This window comes from Salvelinus sp. IW2-2015, unplaced genomic scaffold (assembly GCF_002910315.2).
Source record: "Salvelinus sp. IW2-2015 unplaced genomic scaffold, ASM291031v2 Un_scaffold1859, whole genome shotgun sequence".
NCBI classification, from domain to species: domain Eukaryota; kingdom Metazoa; phylum Chordata; class Actinopteri; order Salmoniformes; family Salmonidae; genus Salvelinus; species Salvelinus sp. IW2-2015.
In genome coordinates this window covers 58799-79048 of record NW_019943224.1, presented here as the reverse complement: position 1 = coordinate 79048, position 20250 = coordinate 58799, and the positions used below count along the sequence as shown (strand labels likewise).

At 41.3% G+C, this 20250-nt stretch overlaps 1 protein-coding gene and 1 pseudogene across 1 annotated transcript in view; both read left to right on the top strand.

Moving 5' to 3' along the window:
- LOC112072228 (gelsolin-related protein of 125 kDa-like) overlaps window positions 1-20250 on the top strand; it is a 74025-nt gene that overhangs the window by 41073 nt on the left and 12702 nt on the right. The gene's annotated exons all lie outside the window — the stretch shown is intronic.
- LOC112072225 (myosin heavy chain, fast skeletal muscle-like) lies at window positions 16714-20250 on the top strand (annotated as a pseudogene).

Sequence of the window (20250 nt, the reverse complement as noted above, 5' to 3'; positions counted from 1 at the left end):
GAACCTAACTGAAGAGATTGCAATAGTGTAGTAGCTCCATTCAACCACAAGGTGGAACTATCGACCCTAATAAAAACAGCTTGAGTAAAAAGTTGCCCAAATTTTGCCAAACGGCCCGAATTAAATTTAAAATGATAAATCCCATATTGGTCTTTCACAGTCAGGCCAACCCAAGCTGTACTGTGCAGTAGGCCTACTACTGAAACCAATAAACGGAGTTAGAAATCCACAGGTTTCAAACTTTCCCCATTTTTATTTTTCAGGTCACACATTTTTTCCCCCAGAAAAATTACAAAATTGTAGGTTCTAAATCCATAACAATGCTTAACCCACATCAGGAGACGACTTTTGAGGTCTGGGAATAATCTAACATTTACATTTTTGAAAAGTAGTTACCCATTGTGTCAAGTGTGCAGGCACCTAGCACTATTGTCTGATTATAAGTGTTTCTGTAGCACATAAGGGAGTTTGCAAAGAAATGCCACTGGATTGACGCAAATAATCATGATATCATTCTGACAGGTAGGCATAGGCTACTTTTGTAGCTAGTTAACATTTAATATAGAATGTTTTGGGCGGGCCTTTCCATCTACCATAAGACGGTTAGGCCAATCATAAGCTTCGCTATATTTATCCTGTTCCTTAATTGTTTGACATCTGTGTTTACTTCATATTATGAGGCATATCTTACATTGCTTCAAACTAGCCTATAGCTAAAATCCCACCATCGAAACGTTGAGGCAATTAATTTGTATAAAGACTTACTCATATGCGTTCTCCTGTTCTGTTGGGTTTTCTTTCAACTATCTTTCATTGTCTAGCACCTATCCTAATCATATTATCAACCATGATAGTTGTTGCATCTTTAAATCCCCTCTCTTTCTAATGGGTATTTCCATCTCTGTTCATGAAACCGCTTGCATGGTTTTTAGAACTGTACATGTTTTCCCGCCAATTGCATTTCGTAGGTCTACTGCCGCGTGCACATTGCTGCGCCTAAAATGCGAAGAAATAACAGTTTAGCAACATTTTAAGATAAACATTCCGATCTGTTCCGTAATCCCTATTAATCGATACAGCGTATACATCCACTACACTACTTTGATACGTATCAGTGGGGATTTAAGAATTTAAGATTTAAGAATTAAGTATATGCAATGCCCACTAAGTGGGTGTACAGCATGTTATGTCTGTTCCTTATATAATGACAAACCGGGGCGTAGGTTTAACTACTTTTAATTAACATATACTTCAGCTAGAAAACTCCATGTTTAGCCATGCAAGGCATTCTTTAACCATCTCCCGCGCCCGCATAGCCTGCTGGGTAACGTAGTCTAAATGTTATTAACACATAACACACAGCATATACCTGTGTATACCTCCACTACACCACTGGGAACCGTGATGAACTGCTAAAACTGCCAAACCACTTCACATCATTTAGTTTGGACGTAATGGTGATTGGTTTGTCAAATAATAATATGTGAGCAACACATCACCATTGCTTCCAAACAAAATGGTATTAAGATATAAGATAACATATTAAAGAAGGATTTTGTGAATTTTTCTCAATATGCGCATGTACAGTAGTCCCACAATAAGAGCTATGACGCTAATAGTCAGAGTTGTGTTCTGTGGGTGTCACTGAGTAGGCTGATCGAGCATTTCATGGGTGCGCACTCCATAGGTAAGGCTACAGAGCAATATGAATGTTAAATGCGCTAAAAGACCTGATTTGACAGTCAATGTCCAGCAAAAATAGCTACAAAGCTAATATTTGTGGAAACTCTTCAGAGTTGTAATCTGTTGGTGTCCCTGAAGTAGGCTGATAGCGGGTTTCATGGATCCACAATCCATAGGTAGGTATGTACAGTGCAGTATGCCCCTAACGCAATTCTGAAGTCTAATACGTCCACTTTTTTTGTGTAAAATTAGCTAATAATTTTTTTCTGTTCAATTTAAATAAAATTCCAACCTTGTTTAGCATTATCTAGTCCAATTGTGGCATGATTTCACTATTTCATCCGTTTGCAGTTTCAATTGGGGTCTTTTATTTGGAAGGCGAAACGCCAATTCAACTATTGTTGTTCATGCTAATGTGACACGCCAATTCAACTATTGTTGTTCATGCTAATGTAACAGTATAACTTTAAACCGTCCCCTCGCCCCGACACGGGCGCGAACCAGGGACCCTCTGCACACATCAACAACAGTCACCCACGAAGCACCCATCGCTCCACAAAAGCCGCGGCCCTTGCAGAGCAAGGGGCAACACTACTTCTAGGTTTCAGAGCAAGTGACGTAACTGATTGAAACGCTAGTAGCGCGTACCCGCTAACTAGCTAGCCATTTCACATCCGTTACACTAATGTTCAGATCACACTGGCAGGGCTGGCTCCCAGGCCGCTCTGGATAAGAGCGTCTGCTAAATGACTAAAATGTAAATAAGCGCCATAAGCGGAACTCAGTCGGGGTCTCAACTTACTGCTGCGAGTTCGAATAGTAGAATCCACAAGGTGCAAGTTCNCTAATAATTTTATTCTGTTCAATTTAAATAAAATTCCAACCTTGTTTAGCATTATCTAGTCCAATTGTGGCATGATTTCACTATTTTCATCCGTTTGCACCAGTTTCAATTGGGGTCTTTTATTTGGAAGGRGAAACGCCAATTCAACTATTGTTGTTCATGCTAATGTTCAGATCACACTGGCAGGGCTGGCTCCCAGACCGCTCTGGATAAGAGCGTCTGCTAAATGACTAAAATGTAAATAAGCGCCATAAGCGGAACTCAGTCGGGGTCTCAACTTACTGTTGCGCGTTCGAATAGTAGAATCCACAAGGTGCAAGTTCGGAATGTGGTTGTGCATTAGCGGGTTTTCTCTTGTTCTAACAGTCAGTATCTAGGTTTCCATCCAACTGYCGACAGATCTTCATGTGAATATWCAAAAAAWTKTGCATAAATAAAATKTGMCCATTTTCCCACTAGTGGTGTTTCCACCAAATATAAAAGTCACTGCGTGATGACGTAYTGCACACAAAATGTACTTGCATACTTACATTTTCATGTAGTTGAAGTTAAAGGTTTTTCCATCTCATTTTCAACTCTAACGATAGTTTTGTCACAAACTGTTGCTATAAAATAGCAAATGTGCCTTCTCCAGCCTTGGCACGTTGCACTCTAGCTAGCAGATAGGAGACAGTGCGGGTAGGCTAGTCTATATGATGATATTATTATGGATAAGAGTGAGAATATTTCATTTGTCAAACGGCAGTCAAGCATCAATCATCATGTAACCAGAATAAGATCCTCAATATTTATTGGAAAGGAGAATCAAGARCACCGTGCACTTTCACCACCCTTTGACTTTAGCATAATTTATTTTATCTGTATACYGCCTAATAAACTGCATGGTTTTCCAAGTCATAGTCGGAGGACCAAACACCAAGCTCTATTCTTATACAATTACTATATAAATAGCCAACATCGTTTAAAACGATCTATTCTCACAAATACATTTAGGGTGCGTTCGTATATTCACMCTGGAGTGCCAGAGCGCGCTCTAAACAGCAGTCAAGCACCCAAGCTAACTGGCTAAAGTTAGCTAGCTACTTCCAGACACAAATGAGACCACCTCACTCTGACCATTTTTCTCGACCTAGCAGAGTTGGTTATGCTGTTTTTATGTTATCCAGCGCGTTGATGACTTAACTGTGCTGCTGGCAACAATTTAATTACGTTTTGACACGTTTACAGACACCGGCCATATTCAATGGGTGTTAAGCGTTTGTAAATTCATCAGTTATTCTGCGCTCTGGCACACTCAGACGAGAGTGCTCTGAAATCGGAGTAGATAGCCAAAGTGAAATTACAAACGCACCCTTAATAACCTCATTCTTCAACTAGCAATCAATACACAGCAATAAATAATGTTTCCCATTTTGTTTATACCCAGTATGGACTGAGCCTCCGTTACCATGACGACGGCAGCTGGTTTCACAGGAGCTGCGGTTAACTATTGTTAGCTTCTATGCTAGCGGACATTAACAAACTTAACTATGAAAACAATAACATAACTACGTAACTAGTATATAACTACCTTAGTATTTCTTATGTGCTTTACAACTCGCTCAGCTTGGAAATCAACTTTAAAATAATGTGTTTATCTGGTTGTTCTTGGTACAGCTACAGTTGGCCTGTCTGTAATTCAACTGATAAAACTAGCTAGCGCGAGGACCACAGCAGCTCATCAAGCAACCACTAGAGCGAGCAGCCCCCTCTGTTGGCCAAAACCAGCACAACCACAATTCTACAAATAAATGATTACCTAGAAATTACAAAGTTGACAATTTCTCACATTCTCCCCCTCTTGAAAAATGTTCTCCCAACATTACAACTATACAGGTAAATTACACCTTTAACGACTTGTTGGCATTTCACAGGGAACCCAAAAATGAGCAATTCAACTGTACTGCTTATACAGTAAGGTATTACCCTTTTTACACAGCAATTGTTTCCCTTTTTACTTGCTGTTTCTGACAAATAGGACTATTGTGCACTATGGTAGCTTAGCTGCCTCAGACTTAATCAGAACCTGCCCATAATGGTATGCTAAATGCATTATTATAACAACCTGTCACGTAGAGTAGGCCAGAAGGCTAAACTAAAAAACCTAACCTCTAAAAAATAAACAGATGGCGGAGCCGCAAAAGTTKTTCTGTGCAAGGGTGTTCATTTACATACTGATTCCAGAACAAAAACAACAGTACTGTCATTAAACGTATACCTTATGGGCCAGCTAAAAACAATGCTGCCCCATCCACAGCTAAAAACAATGCTGCCCCATCCACAGCTAAAAACAATGCTGCCCCATCCAGCTCAAATCCAAAAAGCCTCTTCATGAAACCCCCACCCCACCACGCCCTCACGCCTACCTCACCCTCACACGCCCTCCCACCCCCTCCACCGCCCCCCACGCCGCGCCACCCTACCGCCCCTCGCCTCACCACCCCCCCCCCTGAAAGAGAGGCTCCTTTTGTAGGGCTAGCCCTCCCCTCAGAAAATTAACACTAATTATTAAGCAATTACCTATTCAAACCTACAATTTCTATTTAACTAAACATACTAAAGTATATACATTGCAACACGTTTTTTATGAAACAATATCCCAATATAACATTTACAAAATGACATCACTACTGACATAGTGTCTTTCAATATGCCCATTTACATTAATGAGCCATTCGGGATAGGCACTACAAAGGTCAGCCCAATTCCCTTAGCTCGGTCCTTATCCAGCAATTTATTTGTCTCATATTTCAGTTGGATAAAATGGTTCATGTAGGATTCTTAGGACTTAAATTTACACCATACAAGTATTTTCAATAATCTTATCCACTCATATTGCTGACAGCGAAATAGCTGCCTCAAACTGTTATTACACGTCTGAAGTAAACTGCTTAGCAGATGAGCTGGCTGAAAATATATACATATACAGTACCAGTCAACAGTTTGGACACACCTACTCATTCAAGGGTTTTTCTTTATTTTTACTATTTTCTACATAGAATAATAGTGAAGACATCAAAACTATGAAATAACACATGGAATCATGTAGTAACCCAAAAGTGTTAAACAAAAAAAATATTTTTTATATTCGTCAAAGTAGCCACCCTTTGCCTTAATGACAGCGTTGCACACCTCTTGGCATTTTCTCAACCAGCTTCACCTGGAATGCTATTCCAACAGTTGAAGGAGTTCCCACAATATGCTGAGCACTTGTTGGCTAAGGTCGGGGGATTGTGGAAGCCAGTTCATCTGATGCTGAACTCCATCACTCTCCTTCTTGGTCAAATAACCTTACCTGCCTGGAGGTGTTTTGGGTTATTGTGATGGTCCCACTAAGCCCAAACCAGATGGGATGGTGTATTGCTGCAGAATGCTTGGTAGCCATGCTGGTTAAGTGTGCTTGAATTCTAAATAAATCACTGACAGTGTCACCAGTGAAGCACCTCACATCCTCCTCCTCATGCTTCACGGTGGGAACCACACATCATGAGATCGTTAACTTACCTACTCTGCGTCTACACAGACAGTCAGAGCCTTGAACCAAGAAAATCGTTCATAATGTTGGGACCTATCAGATCACAAACAAGGACAGATTTCCACCGTCCTCTACAGTATAGTATATACATGTCCATTTGCTTCAGACGGGTGTTTTGACTACTCCCTTCGGCCCTAGCAGTCTCTTCTTCCGTCAATGGTGTCCTTCTAGTAGTTGCTTTCTTTGCAGAAATTCAACCATGAAGGCCTGATTGAAGCAGTCTCCTCTGAACAGTTGATGTTGAGATGTGTCTGTTACTTAAACTCTGTGAAGTATTTATTTGGGCTGCAATCTGAGGTGCAGTTAACTGTAATTAACTTATCCTCTGCAGCAGAGGTAACTCTGGGTRTTTGTTTCCTGTGGCGGTCCTCATGAGAGGCAGTTTCATCATAGCGCTTGATGGTTTTGCTTCACTCGGTCATGTGACGGGCCATAGCTTGGTGCAACCCAGGCCGGTTTGATCGAATCCCCTCATTGGCATGACCCTTCCCAACAAGTTGATTCAGCTGAAGCCTCTGTGTTAGTGCTGGGATGGAACAAGAGCCTGCAAACCATGTGGATGGGCTGTCCAGAACAGGAGTTGCATGCCCCCTTATTAACTGTGAGATGTCATTAAGCAGTTGAGTAAACTGTCATTATAAAATTGTTATTGTACATATTTGACGTATTTTATCAGGGTCTTGGGAGGATCGGATAGTAACTCTTGATCCAATACATGTTAAGGGTGCTTTAAAATGACTGTCTGTGCTTGCAAAATAGTTTTATCACCACAGACAGGAGTTTGGCTGAGACATCCCACAGCCAGTTCAAATCTAAATCTGGATATGAAATGTCACAAGTTGTGGCATGGATCCKAAAAACAACCAATCTTGGCTCAGGTAATTCAGATTTAATTTCCCAGATCACATGTCWCGCTGTAAATCTATTACGGTGTTAGCAATGTSAGGACCTRKTGGTCGACTAATAAGGTCAAAATAATGTGCTGGGGGCAGCAGGTAGCCTAGTGGTTAGAGCATTGGGACAGTAACTGAAAGGTTGCTGGATCYAATGCCAGAATGCAAGGTATAAATCTGTTGTTCTGCCCTTGAACAAGGCAYTTAACCAACTGTCCGACCTTCGTCTCTCCCCAATTTCGTGGTATCCAATTGCMAGTAATTACTATCTTGTCTCATCACTACAACTCCCGTATGGGCTCGGGAGAGACGAAGGTCGAAAGCCATGCGTCCTCCGAAGCACAACCCAACCAGCTTCTTAACACAGTGCACCAATGTGTCAGAGGAAACACCGTGCACCTGGCCCCCTTGGTCAGCGTGCACTGCGCCCGGCCCGCCACAGGAGTCGCTGGTGCGCGATGAGACAAGGATATCCCTACCGGCCAAACCCTCCCTAACCCAGACGACGCTAGGCCAATTGTGCGTCGCCCCACGGACCTCCCGGTCGCGGCCGGCTGCGACAGAGCCTGGGCACGAACCCAGAGTCTCTAGTGGCACAGCTAGCGCTGCGATGCAGTGCCCTAGACCACTGCGCCACCAGGGAGGCCCCTAGAATTTGTTCTTAATTGACTTGCCCTAGTTTTTTTTTTTTTTTTTTTTTTTTTTACCTTTATTTCCAGGTTAGGCTAGTTAGAGAAAAGTTTCTCATTTGCAGACTGCGACCTGGCCAAGATAAAGCATAGCAGTGTGACAAGACAACACAGAGTTACACATGGGAGTAAACAATAAACAAGTCAATAACATGGTAGAAAAAGAGAATCTATATACAATGGTGCAAAAGGCATGAGGTAGGCAAATAAAGGTATAAAATAAAATTGGATCGCTCTGTGGTCTACAGTATAGGTATGAGGTCTTCACCTTCAGCAGCAGTGTGAAGTCAATGGAGGACTAAATGTAATGCATTTACAAAGAGACAACTAGGATCAAATGGGGAGCTGTTTTTCAGCAAGATTTACAGATCTTTGGACTAACAAGTCCACAGTTATTACCCCCTGCCTAGTGACTTCTCCAACCATGACCATGATCCAAACTGGGTGTCAGAAATACATGCAGCCTAAAGTAGTTTGGGATTGCTTTATGACCCTGCGTCATAGAGATGGTATCAAACCTTTTGAGCTGTTCTTGAAACTAACATTTGATTTCATACAGTGATGGCAGAGTTACAGGAAGCAAACAAAAGCAACATATAATTTACAAGCCAATATGGCCATGTTCAGAAACAGGTGTGTCAGAAATCGCTGAACTCCCCTTCAGCTGCAGCTGTTGGAACACAAGCGTCTCTGGGGGAGCAGGGACTCGTCCTAGCCAAGGCTTTCTGGAACAGAAAGACAAGTGACAGCCAATCCACTAGATGACCCCATCAAAGATCACTGTTTAGAAGTTAAACCCTTACATCAGTCTACACAATTGGAAGACTGTTTAAATCATGGGGAAAATGGGAAGTGTTCCTGTCTGCGGTGAATGAGTTGAATAAGTGTTGAATAGAAAGTTGTCCAGTTTAAACTGCTGCTTTGGTAATAGCCTTGACCTCCAGGGTTGTGTTCATTAGGCACAGTGTAGCAAAAACATTAAAAGGTGGTGGCCACCGGCTTCCTGAGTTGGTATTGATAATGTTAAATTAATTAACCATCACAACTAAGCCAATATGACAAACAATTAGGATCAACTTGAATTTGCAAATCAATTTTAATCAAGGTCAAAACACACTCCGTGCCTCTTGTCATGTTCGATTCAGTGGCCGTTACAGAGAACCTCATAATAGGGCCGTTAAATGTCATAATGTTCCAACTTTAATATTTTTTTCCTCAATTATGCTTTAACATAATGTCAAATATGTCAAAAACGCTTCTCCAAGGACCCTTCTAAGGTTTAAATGTTCAAAAATAAAAAATAATAATTTTATTATTGGTATTTTGTTGTTGTAGTTTGGTGAGGAACCACCCCAATAACGTTTAAATAGCTACAATATGTGGCACACAGACTGACTTTCTAGTGACCTCCCTTCCTCATGTAGTTAATGTTTCTCTTTCAGAACCTGTCATAATCCACTTCCCTCTTCCTATTTACATGTTGAACTCTACATCTGAAACTATGAAAATCACCAACGCCAACAAACACAAGGTTTCTTGCCGCTTCACTTCTTGAACCCCTAATGACATCAGAGTGGGATGAATGTGTTGATCAACTTGCCCTCGCACTCCTTCAACCTTTATATAGAATTATGATTCCAGAGTATCTTATTGGTTGCATTGCATCAACCAATGGTTGCATGCCACGTCAAATTGCTATATCATATGATGTGGTTAGCTGATATGCAGACCCAGGCGTTCTGAGATCTGCATGCTTCTCCAATGTGGCAGCATGGAGTGGCCATTTGTTTCAGAACCACAGATTTCACAAAACCTGGAACCAAAAATAATCGGACAGAGTTGGTAACTGCTCACTGCTCCATGACTGCCTTCTGACACCATGTATCTAGCTGTGTTGGCCTTCATTCCAACCTCTCCCGTCACTGGGATTCTATTATTTATAGCCGTCTCGATAAAAGTATGAAGCCTCCGCTATGCTGACAAAGGATCTAGCCTCTAACTCATTGCAATTTGAACCCTCTGGTAATCTGGATAAGTATAACATTACCGAATACATTAAAATAACTTTTTTTCCTAAACGGGTCTAGACTTATTGCTTGTTTAGCAGATGGGGATTTGTGAAACTTACTCCTCAGGACTTTGAAGCTCCATTGAAAACCTGTGGTTTGAATTGAAGAGGGCAGTCCATCAGTGCAGACATCCAAGATTTACCACCATATTTGACAGTAGGTATGTTGTTCTTTACTGCTTATGCATCCTTATTTCCATGCCAGACACACCACTGGTGTACGTGGGCAAAGAGCTCTAATTTCATGTCTACGGAAACCCTCTAAACTGGAACAACCATTTCAGTAAAGGGTGTAATAAGTCTAAATACTAACAGATTCGATTAGTTTAGAATTTTTTTATTAATTAATTAATCAACCAATGTTGAGTAAGGTTGGTGGAATCATTTTCAAAATGATTCACAACTTTTATGGCTGTCAAAGGTGCTTTCACCAAGTTAACTTTGGGGGCATCCCGAGTGGTGCAGTGGTCTAAGGCACTGTATCGCAGTGCTAGAGGCGTCACTACAGACCCAGGATCGATCCCAGGCTGTGTTGCAATGTCCTTGTCCCATCGCGCACTGACTTGGGTAGCCAGTTTAGAACAATCCCTCCTTGTCTCATCATCCTGGCATCTGAGAAACTAAGCCAGTGTAGTGTTTTATTACAGGTGCCTCTCAGCACTGGACAAAGTGTTCCCGGGTGGACGTCAGTCAGGCTGTGTTGGACCTATCCATGTGGATGGCCTTCGTATCCCATTCAGATCTTGCTTCTGAGGCAGATGGTCTCCAATACAACTCAAAAGATGATCTGGTCCCAGATGACTYTGAGACAGACTAAAGAYCAAAATGAACTTCGGCTTTTAGCTCTAAAATTTAYTCATTGTAATTCCATTAYTGCCTCAAAATATWTATTTTACAAGTCTTTCGATGACATGAAACAGTACAGGGAAACTCAGTACATGTGTGAGAATTGTCTTAGCATGGTYGAGAATGCTGATACAAAAGGTATACTGCAGGAGCTGTGGCAATCGGAAAGACTGAAAGGTCATTTAAAAAATATATATTTGCCATTAGAAGAGCACATTCAGAATATGTTGCAGGAACCTGAGATTACAAACAATTTAAAGCATTGATTTGATAGAGAACAAACGTCCTTGTCTGCAGTTTATGTTTTGAGCTCCAAAAGCCACACATGAACACGTACTTGAAACCTTTTTGTATGTATGATATGTTTATTACTTTGCAAGATCAAATGGTTCAAGATGGAAAAACCTGAAGTTGCTTTTGTGACTAGCAAAGTCTTTCCTTCATTTTAATCAGTGACTCAGTTGACAGACCTCTTCTTCAAAACTTTAAACAGCGTAATGGGGAATTTAAATCAGTTTATATGGGAATTTGAACAGTTTTAATGGCGAATTTGCTCCAAAAAAGTTCTATAGTAGCAAAGGAGAGGTATACACGTGCATATCCTTTGAGAAAAACTATCGACTCGAAATCAGTCTGACTTAATTATAGATCAGCACTATAGTCTGGCAAAGCTGGAAGGGAATTAATGGCCCCAGTATTTTATCTCGGCTTGAACATTCTGACATAATGGAGGGACCTATCCCAGATTATATGTAATGTGCAATTGGCGGTTGCCAGGAGCATGACCAGGTCATGGTTGAACAGTGAAAATCATGAGATGTCATGGTGTATATACTGTGTAGGTAGATCAGCTCAACGTCTAGATGACATCGGTTTAATATTAAGCCACCATGCCCGGCTCACGTGACCCATGTTGATGACCCAAATAACATTTTGAAAGGCGCACGAATGGTACATGTAGCTCTCTACTATGTGTTCCACTACTTAAAGGAATTTGCCAAATCGTTACTTAACTAATTGGTTTAAACTCGTTAAGGGATATCTCTACTACTTGGCGAGAGCATTACAGGAAGTCTGATTTCTGAGTTTTTATGGGGTGGGTAATGTTTCTTGCAACGTGTTTTGCCTCCACCTGCCAGTGTTTGCAAGTGGGGTCCTCTCTGGACTTTTTTCATTGACAATGTTTTCCAAAAACAATGAATAACTGTATGTTGCCCTAAGAGTTGTGCAAAGTGTCAACAGATATACAGCTGTCAAAGGTGCATCCAACAAGCATTAACTCTGAGGTGTGAAGAAATACACGACATCTTATTTTGAATTATTTTGGAAATGTTTCTATATTTGTTCCTTCACTTTAGAAATTTGGATATAATAACATTTTTATATTGAATTTTAATGATAGTAAAAAGGGCTGTGTAGCTGTTTACTGGGCACTTAACATATACAGTAAAGTCATTCCTTTACTGGTCACCTGGCACTACCTTGTAATTACCTTTTATTGATGTGTTCCTAATATGTTTCCTCTTTGTTTCTTCCAGACCACCACATCCTTCCACAACCTAACTCCCTACAGGCCTTTCAACCTCCAACTCCTAAAACCTTAATCAACATCCTTCCAAACCCTCCCCTATGAGCTCTGTGTTCCTGTTCCACTGTGTTTTAAATACCCTAAACCTGGATTCTCCTGGCGCATTCTGACCGATGCGCCATGTTGGCAGCAGAAATCCTTAACCAGTCAGTTCTATAGAAAACATCCTAATATAATCCTTCTTAGGCCTGAGGCAAAGCCAAGCAACAAACACACAGGTCATATGTCTTGCAAGATCTTTGCACATTAAAATAACTTGAACGTCATAAACTCTAGTCTGCATGGTGCTAAAGTTCTCTCCCCCACAAACACGGAGAGTAAATATCTTGTCTATTAACAGTGGCTCGGTGTCAGAATTAGGCTGTGTTGGCAGATATGCCAAACATTAAATGTTGGCTGCAGTGAAGACGAAGCACAGTCCAAGAAATGAAAGGCCTTGATGGGTCCTTCCAGATGTCACCCTGCTCAACTAGTGTATGCAGCAGATATGTGGGCTTCTTGTACTGATGTGCTGGGTGACACTGAACCTGAACAAACAGGGTGTATTCAGTGAGGTGAAATGTTCTGAACATCGCTATAGAAATGTATTGAATAAGACAACATGATTTCCTGTTCTACCTGACAACAGTAGCTGCAACTATGAGACACAAAGAACATTTAACTACTATTTGAATGCAGAAGTTTGAAAACAGAAGAGATATGATCGACATTGAAGAATGTGAAACGCCTGACTGGAAAGAAGAACTTGCTTCATTACTGTCAACAAATTCTCTGTGTCTCGAAAAGTTTCTAGAGTTGTCTTTTAGAAATATATAAAAACTGTAATGTAAAGGTATCTATTAATGTTCATTTTATATTGAGATATATATTTTATACATTTATATTATAAACTGAACAAAAATATGCTGAAATAAAAGAGCTTACTCTCTTAAATGTGCACAAATTTGTTTACATCCCTGTTAGTGAGTATTTCTCCTTTGCCAAGGTATCAATCCCACCTGACAGTGTGCATATCAAGAAGCTGATTAAACGGCATGGTCCTACACAGGTGTACCTTGTGCTGGGGACAATAAAAGGCCACTCTAAAATAGGCAGTTAAATCACACCAAACAATGCCACAGATGTCTCAAGTTTTGAGGAGCGTGCAACTGACATGCTGACTGCAGGAATGCCCAACAGAGCTGCTGCCAGAGAATTAAATGTTAATTTCTCTACCATAAGCCACCTCCAACATTGTTTTAGAGACTTTGAAAGTTGGCCTCACCACCGCAGACCACGTGTAACAACGCCAGCCCAGGACCTTCACATCCAGCTTCTTCACTGCGGATCGTTTGAGGAGGGGGAGGGGGTGCTGAGGAGTATTTCTGTCCGTAATAAAGCCCTATTGTGTGAAAAACTCATTCTGATCGGCTTGGCCTGGCTCCCCAGTGGGTGGGCCTATGCCTCCCAGGCCTGCCCATGGCTGGCCTCGTGCCAGTCATGTGAAATCCACAGATTAGGGCCTTAGGAATTTATTTCAATTGACTGATATCCTTCTATTAACTGTAACTCAGTAAAATCTTTGAATTGTTGTGTTTATATTTTTGTTCAGTGTATTATATATATATATATATAGCAGCATCATCATGCTGTGGGGATGTTTTCAGCGACAGGACTGGACACTAGTCAGGATCGAGGCAAAATACAGAGAGATCCTTGATGAAAACCTGCTCCAGGTGCGCAGAACCTCAGACTGGGGCGAAGGTTCACCTTCCAACAGGACAATGGCCCTATGCACACAGCCAAGACAACGCAGGAGTCTGAATACTTTTGTGTGTACAGTGCATTCATAAGTATTCAGACCCCTTGACTTTTTTCTCATTTTCTTAGGTTACAGCCTTATTCTAAAATTTATTAAATCTTTTTTTCTCTCCTCATCAATCTACACAGAATACCCCACGATGACAAAGCAAAAATACGTTTTGAGAAATTGTTGCTAATTTATATAAAAAATTAAAAAATATATATATCACAGGAGGTTGGTGGCACCTTGATTGTGGATTAGATCATGGTAATGGTTGGGCAAATCAGTGGAATGGTATCAAAGACACCAAATGGCTCCGTTCGAGCCATTATTATAAGCGCCTCCCCTCTCCAGAGATATATATAATTTCATTAGCCAGCTCATCTGCTAAGCGTTAACTTCAGAGTGTAATCAAAGTTTGAGGCAGTATATGCTGTCAGCAATATAGTGGATAAATATTGAAATACTGGTATGGTGTAATATGTTTTGGAATGTTTTGCTACACTGTGCCTAATGAACACACCACTGGTTCCGATCCAACAATTGCGTACAACATTATTGAGATGATTGCGATATTAAAGTTGAGCCAACTCTTAAGTGGGATAAATTGCAGGACTATAAACAGAGGCTGCTATCATCAGGTCATCAGATGTAACAGCTGCCATAGAGGTCAAGGCTATTACCAAAGCAGCAGTTAAACTGGACAAATTCTATTCAACACCTTCATCAACTCATTCACCGGCAGACAGGAACACTTCCCATTTTCCCATAATTTAAATCAGTCTTCTAATTGTGAGACTGAATGTGAAGAGTTGAACTTCTAAACACTGATTGTTGGTGGGGTCATCTAGTGGATTGGGCTGTCACGTGTCTTTTCTGTTCCAAAAGGTTGACTAGGACGAGTCCCTGCTCCCCCAGAGACGCTTGTGTTCCAACAGCTGCAGCTGAAGGGGAGTTCAGCGATTTCTGACACACCTGTTTCTGACATGGCCATATTGGGCTTGTAAATATTGTTGCTTGTACACTTCCTGTAACTCTGCCATCAAATGTATGGGATCAAATGTATTTTCAAGAACAGCTCAGCAGTTTGATACCATCTCTATGACGCAGGGTCATAACAATCCCAAACTACTTAGGCTGCATGTATTTCTGACACCCAGTTTGGATCACGGCCATGTTTGGAGAAGGTTACTGACAGGAAGTAATACTTTTAGACTTGTTTGTCAAAGATCTGTAAAGCTTGCTGAAAAACCCAACAGCTCCCCATTTGATCCAAGTGTTTCTCCTTGTAAATGTATTAGATTAATATTACATTTAGCCCTCCATTGACTTTACACTGCATGCTGAAAGGTGAAGACCTCATACCTTTACTGTGACCACAGAGAGATCTGATACAGCCAGCACATTATTTTGACCTTATTAGTCAACCAGACGGTCCTCACATTGCTGCTACCGTAATAGATGTACAGAGAGACATGTGATCTGGGAAATAAAATCTGAATTACCTAAGCCAAGATTGGTTGTTTTGTGGATCCAGCCACAACTTGTGACCTTTCATATCCAGATTTAGATTTGAACTGGCTGTGGGTGTCTCAGCCAAACTCCTGTCTGTGGTGATAAAACTACTTTGCAAGCACAGACAGTCATTTAAAGCACCTTAAAATGCATTGGATCAAGAGTTACTATCCAATCCTCCCAAGACCCTGATAAAATACTTCAAATAGGTACAATAACAGTTTTATAATGACAGTTTACTCAACTGCTTAATGACATCTGGCAGTTAATAACAGTACATCAGGGACCTGCAACTCCTGTTCTGGACAGCCCATCCACATTGTGTGCAGGCTCTTGTTCCATCCCAGCACTAGCATAGTGGCTTCAGCTGAATCAACTTGTTGTGAAGGGTCATGCCAATGAGGGGATTCGATTATTCTGGCCTTGGTTGCACCGAGCTATTGCACGTCACGTGACCAAGTGAAGCAGGTGAGGGAAGCGCACCCTGCTGAAATTGAACAGCAATTTGTGGCATTTAGTCATATTGTCAACAACGCAGCACGATGCATCGTTCAGAAACATACGATATCTCTTAAACAGAAAAAACTGCATATGTTAGAATTTATAACTAGTTTTTATTGGGAAGGCAAATAAGCGTTTGTATCAAAAGTAATCACTTTTGCATGTACAATACAGAATGGTACTCATTACTGCACCTGCTTAACATACGTCACCTTTGTTTTGAGCTGACTTGGCCGTCGACCAGAGCAAGGTCTTGCAAGCAGCTTGATTCCAAAACCGAAACTTTGTCGGGCTTTTAAATCGAGTCGACTCACTGCTATAGGTCTCCCAATTGCTCGGCAATGTTTGTTTTTTGCCTTCCAAAATTGTTAGTGAATTTTTGGAATGTATTTTTACAAAAACAAGTGAAATCACCAAGAATTCTTTAAAATTATTTAGTAATCTAATCCCAAGTATTCCCACAAAAAAAAATAGATATATGATCAATGTAATCAAGGTATGAATTATGTTATTTTCAAATACAATCTCTTTTTGGGTTAATTGTGGTCAATTTGCAGAGTACAAAATATTATAATATGTTTCTGCAATGTGACCATGCGTCTCTGACAAATCGTCCCACAGCTAAATCTAGTTGCCTACCCATGCCCCTTCCCCACTGCTTCTGTTGTGTGTGTGTCAGAGGATGCTCTGACCTGACTGAGCAGATCGGAGAGACTGGCAAGAACATCCATGAGCTGGAGAGGCCAAGAAGACAGTGGAAAAGAGAAATCTGAGATCCAGACCGCTCTGGAGAGGTGAGGTACAAACTACAGCTGTTTGATGGGAAAGCAGTGTTACACTAGCCAACGCCGCTACAGTCCAATGATCCCTGTATTGGAGTGTTTATTGTATATTATATATATATATATTTATTTCTTGTTATACATCCAAATGATTTAACACAATTCGCTGACTGCTTCTGTTTGTCCAGGGAACACTGGAGCACGAAGGAATCCAAGATTCTGCGTGTGCAGCTGGAGCTGAACCAGATCAAGGGTGAGGTGGACAGGAAGATCGCTGAGAAGGACGAGGAGATGGAGCAGATCAAAGGGAACAGCCAGAGGGTGGTTGACTCCATGCAGAGCACCCTGGACTCTGAGGTCAGGAGCAGGAATGATGCCCTGAGGGTGAAGAAGAAGATGGAGGGAGACCTAACGAGATGGAGATCCAGCTGAGCCACTCCAACAGGCAGGCGCTGAGGCCCAGAAACAGCTGAGGAATGTCCAGGGACAGCTCAAGGTAAAGGGACTGGGACATCAGGCTCAAACTGAACATGCTAGAGAGGAGATTGTTTCAGATTTTGAATCTGTAGAAAAAATAGAACAGAGGATTTGAATAGAGTGGTTATGTACTAAAGGTAGCGATACTGGGAAATTCTTACCAATGAACATTTCTATCACTGATCCTATCACCCTACTTCCACAAGTCCTAATGAACGTATGTCATTGTGAACCACAGGATGCCCAATTGCACCTTGATGACGCCGTCCGTGTCGCAGAAGACATGAAGGAGCAGGCAGCCATGGTGGAGCGCAGAAACGGTCTGATGGTGGCTGAAATCGAGGACTGAGAGTTGCTCTGGAGCAGACAGAGGAGAGGCGCAAAGTGGCTGAGACTGAGCTGGTAGACGCCAGCGAGCGTGTTGGACTGCTGCACTCCCAGGTATGGGTCAAAAGCCTTTCTAATGAAACTCAACCAAGCATACAGTATATTAACACACCTGGAATTTGACAGTGCTTGCCTTAGATTTTCATAATTCAGTCTGTGACTTGCAAGTTCTCTTGAGAGTCAAACAAATCATCTTGTTACTCCTTCAGAACACCAGCCTTCTGAACACCAAGAAGAAGCTGGAGACTCAATCAATCAATCAATCAATCAATTTTATTTTATATAGCCCTTCGTACATCAGCTAATATCTCGAAGTGCTGTACAGCACCCAGCCTAAAACCCCAAACAGCTAGTAATGCAGGTGTAGAAGCACGGTGGCTAGGAAAAAACTCCCTAGAAGGCCAAAACCTAGGAAGAAACCTAGAAGGAACCAGGCTATGAGGTGGGGCAGTCCTCTTCTGGCTGTCGTGGAGATTATAACAGAACTATGCCAAGATGTTCAAAAATGTTCATAAGTGACAAGCTGGTCAAATAATAATCATGAATAATTTTCAGTTGGCTTTTCATAGCCGATCATCAAAGGTTGATCGTCAAGAGACTGACCTGGTGCAGGTGCAGGAGAGGTGGACGACATCGTCCAGGAGGCCAGGAATGCAGAGGAGAAGGCCAAGAAGGCAATCACTGATCTGAGGGGGACGTTATGATTGGTGCATAAATTAAACAACTATTTATTCTATGCGCGATTGTATGGCTTGAGGAGCTGAAGAAGGAGCAGGACACCAGCTCTCGACTGGATAGGATAAAGAAGAAGCTGGAGGTCACAGTCAAGGACCTGCAGCACCGCCTGGATGAGGCTGAGAATCTGGCCATGAAGGGAGGCAAGAAGCAGCTCCAGAAACTGGAGTCCAGGGTGAGTTACCAGCAGGGTGGATTAGGGTGGATTGAAAGACTGATTGCTGGAAATGTATTTGATCATATAAAAATACACAGGAGCATTGTTTTGTGACTTGTTCTCACAATAACCCACCTAGATCAGGGGTTCCCAAACTCCTTTGCATCGGGGACCACCCCTTTTGTGATAGCGAATTCATCAGGGACCCTCTTCATAATATCAGAACACAACTCCTACTTTAAAGTGCATCAAAAATAGCATCCACGCAGATTTACTATGACTTCTGCAGTGCATGACTGGACTAATCAAGTCTCGGGCCCTGGGAAATCATTTTTTTAAGTCCCCCTTCTTTGCATCAGAGAAAATGTTGCAGTTTTAAAGCTGAAATTGCTGTGCATTAATGATCACAACAAAACAAATTATAATAATTGTACACTTATTTAGTGGAGTTGATCCAAGACCTTTAAATAAACGCAAATGTATTCATCTAGTTGCTTCATTCAGGCTTAAACTGTTGTCTCAGCAGACTTCTTCTAATCTGCCATTTCAATCATAATAATAATTCACAATAAATATCAACACAGAATATAATATACATTCATCGAATTAATGTTATAATAATAATTTCTCTCTATTGTTACGTCTCATTCCCTGGCCGTTGCTAGGGAAGCTAGCGTTCTTATGCGGGGCTACCAGCTAGTAGGCTAATGGCTGAATTAGCTTTTAGGCTAGCGGACTTTAATAAGTTAATAAAAACCTAAAAATACAACATAATATCTCAACAAACATATGTACATAGTCCAGAGACATTACCGRCTTGAATATGGTGATTTTACACTCGCTTACCTTCAAAATAAAGATATAAAAATGTATTTATGTCGGTGCTTCTGTCTTCATGTTGGCTCACTTGGCAAACTTCTCTCAACTGCCATGGCGCGAGCTRCATAATGGAAGCATTGTCGCAACATTTAAAACATGCGAGTGGCGGCCTCTAGTCACCTTACTGGTACTGCACCATACACCGCTAAACGCGTGACAACTTGGATAAATAGTCATGTTACAAATACAAGAAGAATTTGAGTTGTGAGCCTCCCAGACCCGTTGTTTATCGAAGAGTTAATAACATAAATTGTGGATGAATAATATTGCATTGTACTGTATTGCACCCTCTAAACTTTTTCCAAAGATCCCTGGCTGTTTAATCTATTCTTGCTAGAAATATACATAAACAAATTGAAATGTAAATTCCACTTTGAGAACCACTGACCTAGATAATGAAAAGTTGTTGTTATTATTACAGACCCCTTCAATAKATGTTTTAAAAGAGTACATAGYAACAGATYACAARTGTGCCTCCTTGACTGGGTTGAAGACTATACCTCTGTTTTACAAATAGTTGTTACGTCTGATTTCACGACCTCCAACAAACTCCTACGTTTATTTCTTCCACAAAGGTGCGTGAGCTCGAGACTGAGGTGGAGGCCGAGCAGAGAAGAGGTGTAGATGCTGTTAAAGGAGTCCGCAAGTATGAGCGCAGAGTCAAGGAGCTCACTTACCAGGTAAGAGAAAGTGCATTCTTTATACACTTGACACTAACACAGACAGGTTTGTGTATAAAACTCTGTGACATTGATTCTTTGCTCTTCTCTCACAGACTGAGGAGGATAAGAAGAACGTTGCAGACTTCAGGACCTGGTAGATAAGCTGCAGATGAAAGTGAAGGCCTAA